This window comes from Ovis canadensis, chromosome 2 (assembly GCF_042477335.2).
Source record: "Ovis canadensis isolate MfBH-ARS-UI-01 breed Bighorn chromosome 2, ARS-UI_OviCan_v2, whole genome shotgun sequence".
Lineage (NCBI taxonomy): Eukaryota > Metazoa > Chordata > Mammalia > Artiodactyla > Bovidae > Ovis > Ovis canadensis.
In genome coordinates this window covers 109,617,454-109,628,425 of record NC_091246.1, presented here as the reverse complement: position 1 = coordinate 109,628,425, position 10,972 = coordinate 109,617,454, and positions in this window count along the sequence as shown.

Genomic DNA, 10,972 nt, shown 5'->3' with positions numbered 1-10,972 from the left:
AGTTTCCTCGGTGTGTATGCCCAGCAGTGGGATTGTTGGGTCATAAGGCAGTTCTATTTCCAGTTTTTTAAGGAATCTCCACACTGTTCTCCATAGTGTCTGTACTAGTTTGCATTCCCACCAACAGTGTAAGAGGGTTCCCTTTTCTCCACACCCTCTCCACCATTTATTGCTTGTAGACTTTTGGATCACAGCCATTCTGACTGGCATGAAATGGTACCTCATTGTGGTTTTAATTTGCATTTCTCTGATAATGAGTGATGTTGAGCATCTTTTCATGTGTTTGTTAGCCATCTGTATGTCTTCTTTGGAGAAATGTCTATTTAGTTCTTTGGCCCATTTTTTGATTGGGTCATTTATTTTTCTGGAATTGAGCTGCAGGAGTTGCTTGTATATTTTTGAGATTAGTTGTTTGTCAGTTGCTTCATTTGCTATGATTTTCTCCCATTCAGAAGGCTGTCTTTTCACCTTGCTTATAGTTTCCTTTGTTGTGCAGAAGCATTTTTTTTATTTTTTTTGAATTTTTAAAACTATAAATTTATTTATTTTAATTAGACGTTAATTACTTTACAATATTGTATTGGTTTTGCCATACATCACCATGAATCCACCACAGGTATACACGTGTTAGGTCCCATTTGTTTATTTTTGCTTTTATTTCCAATATTCTGGGAGTTGGGTCATAGAGGATCCTGCTGTGATTTATGTCGGAGAGTGTTTTGCCTATGTTCTCCTCTAGGAGTTTTATAGTTTCTGGTTTTACGTGTAGATCTTTAATCCATTTTGAGTTTATTTTTGTGTATGGTGTTAGAAAGTGTTCTAGTTTCATTCTTTTACAAGTGGTTGACCACTTTTCCCAGCACCACTTGTTAAAGAGATTGTCTTTAATCCACTGTATATTCTTGCCTCCTTGTCAAAGATAAAGTGTCCATAGGTGCGTGGATTTATCTCTGGGCTATTTTGTTCCATTGATCTATATTTCTGTCTTTGTGCCAGTACCATACTGTCTTGATGACTGTGGCTTTGTAGTAGAGCCTGAAGTCAGGCAGGTTGAATCCTCCAGTTCCATTCTTCTTTCTCAAGATTCTTGAACATGGGATATTTTCCCACTTACTTGTGTCCCCATCAGTCTCTTTCATCATATCTTAGAGTGTTCAGCATATAGCTTTTCCACGCCTCTCTACTTTGATCTTTGCTATTGCCTTCCTTTGCTAACCTTAGTCTTAATTTCTTATTTTCAGTTTTGTTAAGATGTAAATTAGGTTATTTGAGCTCCTGCTTTTTCTTTTCTTTGTTTAAGCACTTATTGCTATAAATTTTTCCTCTTCCCATAAGTTTTGGTTTGTTGCGCTTCCATTTTGTTTATTTCAGGATATTTTTCATTTTCCTGTTGATTTCCCTTTTCAGAAGTTATCAAGCAGTGGGTGGATTAATTTTCTCATGCTTGTCAGATTTCCAATTGCCTCATATTCTTGATTTCTAGTTTCATACCTTTCTGTTCAAAAAAGATACATGGCATGATTTCCATCTTTTAATTGTGCTTTGAGTTCTGCTAATATATGATCTTTTCTGAACCATTTTCCATAAGCACTAGAGAAGAATGTGACTGTTGCTGCTGTTCCATACATTTCTGTTGGTACTTTTGATCTAAGGTGCAGTATACATCCATAATTCCTGTGTGGATATTATGTTTTAATTATTCCCTGAAAGTGGGATATTGAAGTCCCCTACTGAAGTTTGGTGATGGAGGGTGGGCTGGAGGCCTCCTACTTCGTCACCTTGGTCACATCACTTCAGGAAAACACACACACACACTCACACACACACACACACTCACACACACACACACACTCACACACACACACACACACTCACACACACACACTCACACACACACACTCACACACACACACACTCACACACACACATTTTATAAAATAAGTAAGTTCCTACTAGCATGAGAACATATAAAATTCCACTATTGTTTCATGAAATTTTTATACTAGCTAAGGTTTAAATTCTAAGAATTAACTAAAAGGAATTTTTAAGCACACTATTCATGTTTAAATTTATACAAACTTATTTAGATGGCTTTATTAGTGGCTCTTCATGGCAAATAGATGGGGAAACAGTGGAAACAGTGACAGATTTTATTTTTTTGTGGCTCCAAAATCACTGCAGATAGTGACTGCAGCCATGAAATTCAAAGATGCTTGCACATTGGAAGAAAAGTTATGATCAACTTAGACAGCATATTAAAAAGCAGAGCCATTAGTTGGCCAACAAAGCTCCATCTAGTCAAAGCTATGGTTTCTCTATTAGTCATGTATGGATGTGAGAGTTGGACTATAAAGAAAGCTGAGCACAGAAGCATTGATGGTTTTGTACTGTGGTGTTAGAGAAGACTCTTGAGAGTCCCTTGGACAGCAAGGAGATCCAACCAGTCCATCCTAAAGGAAATGAATCCTGAGTATTCATTGGAAGGACTAATGCTGAAGCTGAAACTCCAATACTTTGGCCACCTGATGTGAAGACCTGACCCATTGGAGAAGACCCTGATGCTGAGTAAGATTGAGGGTGGGAGGAACGGGGATGACAGAAGATGAGATGGTTGAATGACATCACTGACTCAATGGATATGAGTCTGAGCAACTCCAGGAGTTGGTGATGGACAGGGAGGCATGCTTCAGTCCATGGTGCCATGACTGAGCAACTGAACTGAACTGAATTGAACCATGGATCTCTGTATTTCTAATTTATTGTAGAAAATATCTGAATGACTGTATTGAAAAGAACTAGTGACTTACATATTGACACTGTAGATTGAAAAATATGTGAATACTTTTTTAAAATGTAAAAATTTTGAGTGTTGTATTTTTCTTTTTCATTTCTTTATTTTTGTTAATAAAATTAAGAATTTGGACAGACAAAAATAATTTTATTCCACAAAAAGGGTTAGAATTTCTATTTTGATAAATACTAATATCTATTAACATAAGCAAAATTCTACTGCTTGTTTCTAAACCTAAATAGACAAATTTATCAACATGAGTTTGTAAGCTATAACTGGATACAGGGGACTTGATATTTATGTTAACTAGATTTCCAATCCATTAAATAGGAAATATTTAAAATACTTAATTTCTGAAGCTCTCTGAAGATAATGAAACTAGTCGCACAGGGGAAAACATGAGCTTCAGAATAAAATAGGGTTCAAATATAGACTAGAATTTACTCTGTGATCTTAGTTGTGTTATTAACCTAACAGGTTAATGAATGAGAACATCACTCAGTGTTCTCATTCAAATTTTGAAGATATTAAAGCAATCAATCTGTAGAAGGTCCTCAGTACATCTCATGACATGGTGCTCGTTTCATCCTTCTCTCCTTTTCTTATTTTTACTAGTTTTCTAAGTGTGATCTAAATCAGGAGAACTTGCAGAAAGTCCAAGGATGGGCATTGAAGTTTTGAATGAATTCTGTAAATGTGCCTGTTGTAGATAAATGCATGTGTGTGCCTTTTATGCGTGTTTATAAAATATTTTACATTATAGACTTTTAAAAATAGTTTCATCAGATTAAAAACCATTACTCTTCTCTACTAACTCACTCTATTTTATTGTGAACAACTGACGACCATAAGACAGTTACTGGCGTCATGTTAGAATGTCTCATTCTTCGAGGCAAATGGACTCTGTATGAAATTTTATTCCTAAATCAAGTTTCTCTCTCAGGGTATATTTGAGCAGCCAATAATATAGTTTATAATATGTCTTATTAACACTGCAAAGTCACAAATACAAGAAAAATAGCAACCAGATTTTAACATCTGTTCATCATCACACCCTCATGGTTTGGGCTCTGGTGTGTGTTTTTCTGTGGCTTTGAGGCAGTACCTGGCAGCCACATTTCCTGCTTGTGAAAATGTTTCTCACTCTTTCCTAGAAACCTCCTATTATTTCTCCCTTGAATTCTTCCTCAAAAAACTGGTTTCTTCATGTTTATTCCTAGGGGAATTTTTGCAACTATACCATCATTGTGTTGCAACTTGTATCCTATTGATAGCAAAACATACATTTCCCTGGATAATGTCTTAGTGCTGACAATGCCCCTCTCCACTGCTTCATAGGACCTGATTCATAGAGGTCCCCAATATGGTTTTGTTGAATGAATGAAGATGTGAGCAAACAACTGGGTATATAATTGAGCATCCTTTTATTTCACATTTAACAAAGTCAACATCCTGTATAAGGGATTATACAGAATTGTTTTTTGCTTAATTTGCAAGCATTGTATTTAAATTCTGGTCCTTTTATTGATTCACTTTGTCCTTGATCAATAAACATAGGTCACTTTGATAAAACTCAATTTTGAAAAACATCTTTGACAATTGAGAGAGCATAAAATTGACTTTAAAAAAAATCATGCTGATATTCCTAGGATACTGTTATATTTAAGAAAAGTTGAACAGACTTGACTTCAGATAAAACTTTTATTGTTTGTTTGTTTTTGTATCCCAGGCTTTCTTCTGTATTTCTCACAGTAGCAATGACAACTATTTGGCTATTCTCTAATAATGTTCTTGATCTATGACGTCTGTTTCATCTCATGATCTATAAACTTCAGAGATTATGTGAGCCCAGAACAATAGAAACAACTCCAGAAACAACTCCTGACCAGAAAAGAGAGCTGAGCATCACATCACTCATTCTGATATATTCAAACGGTTAAGTCACTTGACAGGAAAAAAAGTCAAGAGAGATTAAGGAAAAGACAACAGCAGTTGATGAATAATTTTTCTTTTTTACACTATTTCTGCATTTACCATCTATGAGCAGTGAAATCTAACTGAAAACTTTGGTGTGATGCACCAGTAAATAATATGTCCATCAGATCATTTCTACTGTATTTCTTTCACCTTGAGTTGTTTGAAACTCAAATTGCATTTTCTTCAATCTTGTACTTCTAGCCCTTAAATCCACCCTGATTCTTAACACAGAGAAAATCCTCAACATCAAAATAACCAAGGAATAAACATATATACACCTACACATGTGCATGTGTGTGGAAGGGTGTTTGTACATGCATGTGCTTAGTCACTAAGCTGTCTCTGACTCTCTGCGACCCCACAAACTGTAGCCCACTGGGCTCCTTTGTCCATGGGATTCTCCAGGCAAGAATACTGGAGTGGGTTGCCATTCCCTTCTCCAGGCGATCTTCCTGACCCAGGGATCAAACCTGCACCTCTTGAGTCTTCTGCATTGGCAGGCTAAGTCTTTACCACTGAGTCATCTGGGAAGCCCACACAGTATATATATATATATATAAATGTGCTCATTTTACATAATGGCTTTTAGTAACTGAATCAGATTGTGCACAATGACTTTTAGAAACTAGATCCTCACAAATACACACATGCACACACACACAGTACATATATACAAATAAACTAACTTGACATGATGTTGCTAGTGTTCAACGTACACTGCCCCAATATGGCACCTTGAATATTTGAAGAAGCTGAAGGAATTTGAGAAAGAGCAAGTCTGGACAGGACTTTCTGACATTCCCCTGAAGCAGGTCACAAGACCGTCATTTAAGAGGTGCCTTTCCAGTACCCACAGAAAAGGAGCATCATTTCCTCCAGGGCAAAGGGACAGAATCTGAATGGACAGATCTTGCTAAGTTTCCTCAGTTGATTACTGTTTGCTCATGTCTTTTTCACTATATCATTGTTTCTAGGACTCGCTGTTCTTCAACAAACCTGGTACAGAAACACTAGGTCTAATGGTGTCTTTGAGTCTTCATTTCCTTATGAAGGTTCCTATGTGGTATAACACACACATTAAATAACATTGTATGCTTTTCTGTTGTCAGTCTCTTTTGTTATGGAGACTCAGCCAAGTAAATAAATGGGTAAAGGAATGATAATTTTCCTCTCCTAAAATGTTATTTAGTAACTGAAAAAGAAAAAAGCCTATAGTGGTTTTTAGAAATTGGAAGCTCATTACCACTCTTCCTAGTGTAACTCCCAAAGGAAGGGGTTTTGTCTCTTTAAGTGAGAATAGCTGTTGGTCATAAACAAAACATGGTGCTCAAAACTAAAACTGTTTGGTGGCATTTTAGAGGGTTCTAAAGAGCTCTGGTAGTCCTTTATGTCTCGACATAGAATTCGGTGAGAAGCAAAGTGATAGATAAGTGGTTTATTAGAACAGAATGCTTTTAAGGCTTACAAGTGGGTGAACAAGAAGGCGCTGCACCTTCAAAACTTAGTTTCATAGTCAAAAGAAAAGTGAGGAGGGGGAGAAGAATGTCTTTGTTTTTCTTGAGTAGACATCACACTTTCATCATCAGCTCCTCATCTACTTTAGGAAGGAGAGTTTTCTTGTCCTATGTGATCAAGCCAGGTCCACAAAATATTACTTCTTATGTGTGTAGAGAGCATGTCCTAACCTGCTGAGCTCACTGGGCAGAATGTGGCGCTCTTGCCAACATCATTTTATTGTTTTGAGGCCAGTCTCATGCTTCTGTTATGTGATTTTATGGCTAAGCAAGCCTGGTTAGTTTTGTGGTTAAGCAAACCTGCTTTCTTCAGTTCAGTTCAGTTCAGTTCAGTCACTCAGTCATGTTCAACTCTTTGTGACACCATGGACTGCAGCATGCCAGGTTTCCCTGTCCTTGACCAACTCCCAGACCTTGCTTAAACTCATGTCCATAGAGACAGTGATGCCACCCAACCATCTTATCCTCTGCTGTCCCCTTCTCTTCCTGCTTTCAATGTTTCTCAGCATCAGGGTCTTTTCTAAGGAGTCAGTTCTTCGCATCAGTCCTTTCAATGAACATGCAGGACTAATTTCCTCTAGGAGTGACTGGTTTGATCTCCCTGCTGTCCAAGGGGACTTTCAAGAGTCTTCTCCAACACTGCAGTTCAAAAGCATCAATTCTTCAGCATTCAGCTTTTTTATGGTTCATTTCTCACACCCATACATGACTACTGGAAAAATCATAACTTTGACTAGATGGAACTTTGTTGTCAAGGTAATGTCTCTGCTTTTTAATATGCTGTTTTGATTTGTCATGCCTTTTCTTCTAAGGAGCAAGCATCTTTTAATTTCATGGTTTTAGTCACCATCTGCAGTGACTTTGGAGCCCAAGAAAATAAAGTCACTCAGTTTCCACTGTTTCCCAGACTCTTTGCCATGAAGTGATGGGACTGGATGCCATGATTTTTGTTTTTAGAATGTTGAGCTTTAAGCCAACTTTTTCACTCTCCTCTTTCACTCTCATCAAGAGGCTCTTTAGTTCTTTGCGTTCTTCCATAAGGATGGGATCATCTGCATATCTGAAGTTACTGATATTTCTCCCAACAGCTTTGATTCTAGCTTGTGCTTTATCGAGCCTAGGATGTTGCATGATGTACCCTGCATATGTCAAATAAATAGGGTGACAATATACAGCCTTGACGTATTCCTTTCCCAATTTTGAACCAATCCATTATTCCATGTTTGGCTCTAATTGTTGCTTCTTGACTTGCATACAGATTTCTCAGGAGGCAGGTAAGTTGGTCGGGTATTCCCATCTCTTTAAGAATTGTCCACAGTGTGTTGCGATCCACACAGTCAAAAGCTTTAGCATAGTCAATAAAGCAGAAGTAGATGTTTCTCTGGAATTTTGGTCTTGCTTCTTGAGTAACCATTAACTTACAGGAGTCTCCCACATTTTTTCCTACTTACAATCCCAGAGTGGGATTAACTGTTTGATCACTTACTTTGTCCCTTTGCTCTGTCCAGGTCGAAACCAGCCTCCTTGTATGACCACTCACTATCTTATCTTGCAAACATAAACTGGGAGTGCTGAAGCATCATGGAAATTATGCAGTTATTAATGGAACTCACTGAACAGTATCTTCCATTTCTTTCTTACCTGTTTTTTTCTCTATCAACAAAAACTTCCTTTTAAATTGACAACCTCCCGCTAATGGAAAAATCAGGGAGTGAAAAATTATTTAACATATTTAAATATCCTTGTTAAAGTATCAAATCTAATAGGGAGAAAGGAGTCCCGGGATATAAAAACTCACAGCAAGATAGTTTCTTCTTTTTTGGGTTTTCACCAAAGTACTATGCAAAGGCTTGATTTTAAAACAAATCATCAAGTAGTTCTCAATTGTATTTTTAAAAAAATTAGATATAAAATTCTCTGAGAGCTGCAAATATATATATATATATATATATATATATATATATATATATACATATATAGATACACACACACACACACACACACAAGCCTGTTCAACCAGCCAGACTCAGTTTCTCTATTCCTAGAAAGGCAGTTGATTCAACTCTCTGAAGTGTTTTGATACTTAATTAGTTTATACTTGAAAAGCACTTTCAGTGTGAAGGTCTCATTCAAGAGCACAGTATTATTAATCAGTGAATGCCAGATTCAGCAATTTTCTTGCACAATATAAATTCTTAGCAACTCTTTCAGCAAAATGCTAAATTAATGTGTCCTTATTTTCTTTCTTGGAAATCTCTTTTGTACACATTTCCAACCTGCTTTTAAAACATATCTGACAAACCATTCTTTTATCTCTCTTTTACAAAGAATGCAGCCTAAAAGTTCATGACCATATTTTCTTAAGTATGTTTTTCTCTTACTAACACCATTTCCCAGTCTGTGTTCTTTGCAGTATCATTGTAACATAACTGATGGCATTTAATAAAATAGTCAAATGGGAAATAAAATAGTAACCTTTTGAATTGTAACTCTATTACTAATAGATTTAAATGAGAACTACATCATTTGTAAGCACATTTTATAATATAATAACTATTGTAATTCATTGTAAAGTTTCAAATTTATACAAATGCTGTTTTCAGTGAAAAGGGAAAATGTGAAGATCATGCTTTTGGCTCCACCATGGAGCTAAGATAAGTAACTGCAAGCTTTAGAACTGATGTCTCAAATGATATGAATCCAATGAGAAAGAATGGCCAAATTTATAATTCTTGTCTCTCCACTATACGTGTAATGAAATCTTTATAACAATATAAAAAGCAGATAAATATAAGCATGCATCTCTTCAAAACATGGCTTGTTTGCATGTTAATTAGTCTTCAGATTTTTATGTTAAAAGCAAATATAGGGGAAGGGATGATTGCTTTTTAGGTACGCTCTACTAAGAGCTCCTATTAAGCAAAGAATGGTAGCTCATTTATCTAGTTACCTGGCTCCTGATTGAGTCCTGGCTCTTGCCCTTACTACCTCTGAGAGTTTTAGCAGGATATGTAACACCTGCCTCAGCCAGAAACAGGGTTTGAGTAAAGTTAGATAAGTGAATGTATTCAGAATCTAAGTATAGTGGCTGGCACAGTGGAATTCGGAGTTCAAGTGAATGCAAATTGATATGTGATGCTATTCTTACCATGATATTTTTTCTGCACCTATCTGTGTGTGATTCATGAAAGATATTCAGTATTGTTGAATTTAAATGACAGCACAAGACGTTTTAATTATTCATGAAAGCAAGCAACGATCACCAACATTATCATCATCATTATCACCTTCAAACATTCAAAATGTGCAAAATATGTTAACTAAATAAATAACCGGGCTGCACAAGCATGGTTGAGAGGAGCTAGCCCCTGCCCGAGGCCAGGGGCAGTGGCCGAGAGGAGAAACCCCACGTTCAAGGAGCTGTGGCTATGTGGGCAAAGGAGGGCCTAGAGGAGCTAACCCACATTCAAGGTCAGGAGGGGCGTCAGTGAGGGGATACCCTTTGTCCAAAGTAAGGAACAGCAGCTGTGCTTTGCTGGAGCAGCCATGAAGAGATACCCCAAGTCCAAGGTAAGAGAAACCCAAGTAAGATGGTAGGTGTTGCAAGAGGGCATCAGAGGGCAGACACACTGAAACCATACTCACAGAAAAACAGACAATCTAATCACACTAGGACGACAGCCTTGTCTAACTCAATGAAACCAAGCCATGCCCTGTGGGGCCACCCAACATGGGTGGGTCATGGTGGAGAGGTCTGACAGAATGTGGTCCACTGGAGAAGGGAATGGCAAACCGCTTCATTATTCTTGCCTTGAGAACCCCATGATCAGTATGAAAAGGCAAAATGATAGGATACTGAAAGAGGAACTCCCCAGGTCAGTAGGTGCCCAATATACTACTGGAGATCAGTGGAGAACTAACTCCAGAAAGAATGAAGGGATGGAGCCAAAGCAAAAACAATACCCAGCTGTGGATGTGACTGGTGATAGAAGCAAGGTCCAATGCTGTAAAGAGCAATATTGCATAGGAACCTGAAATGTCAGGTCCATGAATCAAGGCAAATTGGAAGTGGTCAGACAGGAGATGGCAAGAGTGAATGTCAACATTCTAGGAATCAGCGAACTAAAATGGACTGGAATGGGTGAATTTAATTCAAATGACCATTATATCTACTACTGCGGGCAGGAATCCCTTAGAAGAAATGGAGTAGCCATCATGCTCAACATGAGTCCAAAATGCAGTATTTTGATGCAGTCTGAAAAATGACAGAATGATCTCTGTTCATTTCCAAGGCAAACCATTCAATATCACAGTAATCCAAGTCTATGCCCCAACGAGTAACATTGAAGAAGCTGAAGTTGAACAGTTCTATGAAGACTTACAAGACCTTTTAGAACTAACACCCCCCAAAAGATGTCCTTTTCATTATAGGGGACTGGAATGCAAAAGTAGGAAGTCAAGAAACACCTGGAGTAACAGGCTTATTTGGCCTTGGAGTATAGAATGAAGCATAGCAAAGGCTAATCGAATTTTGCCAAGAAAATGCACTGCTCATAGCAAACACCCTCTTCCAACAACACAAGGGAAGACTCTACACATGGATATCACCAGATGGTCAACACCAAAATCAGATTGATTCTATTCTTTGCAGCCAAAGATGGAGAAGCTCTATACAGTCAGCAAAAACAAG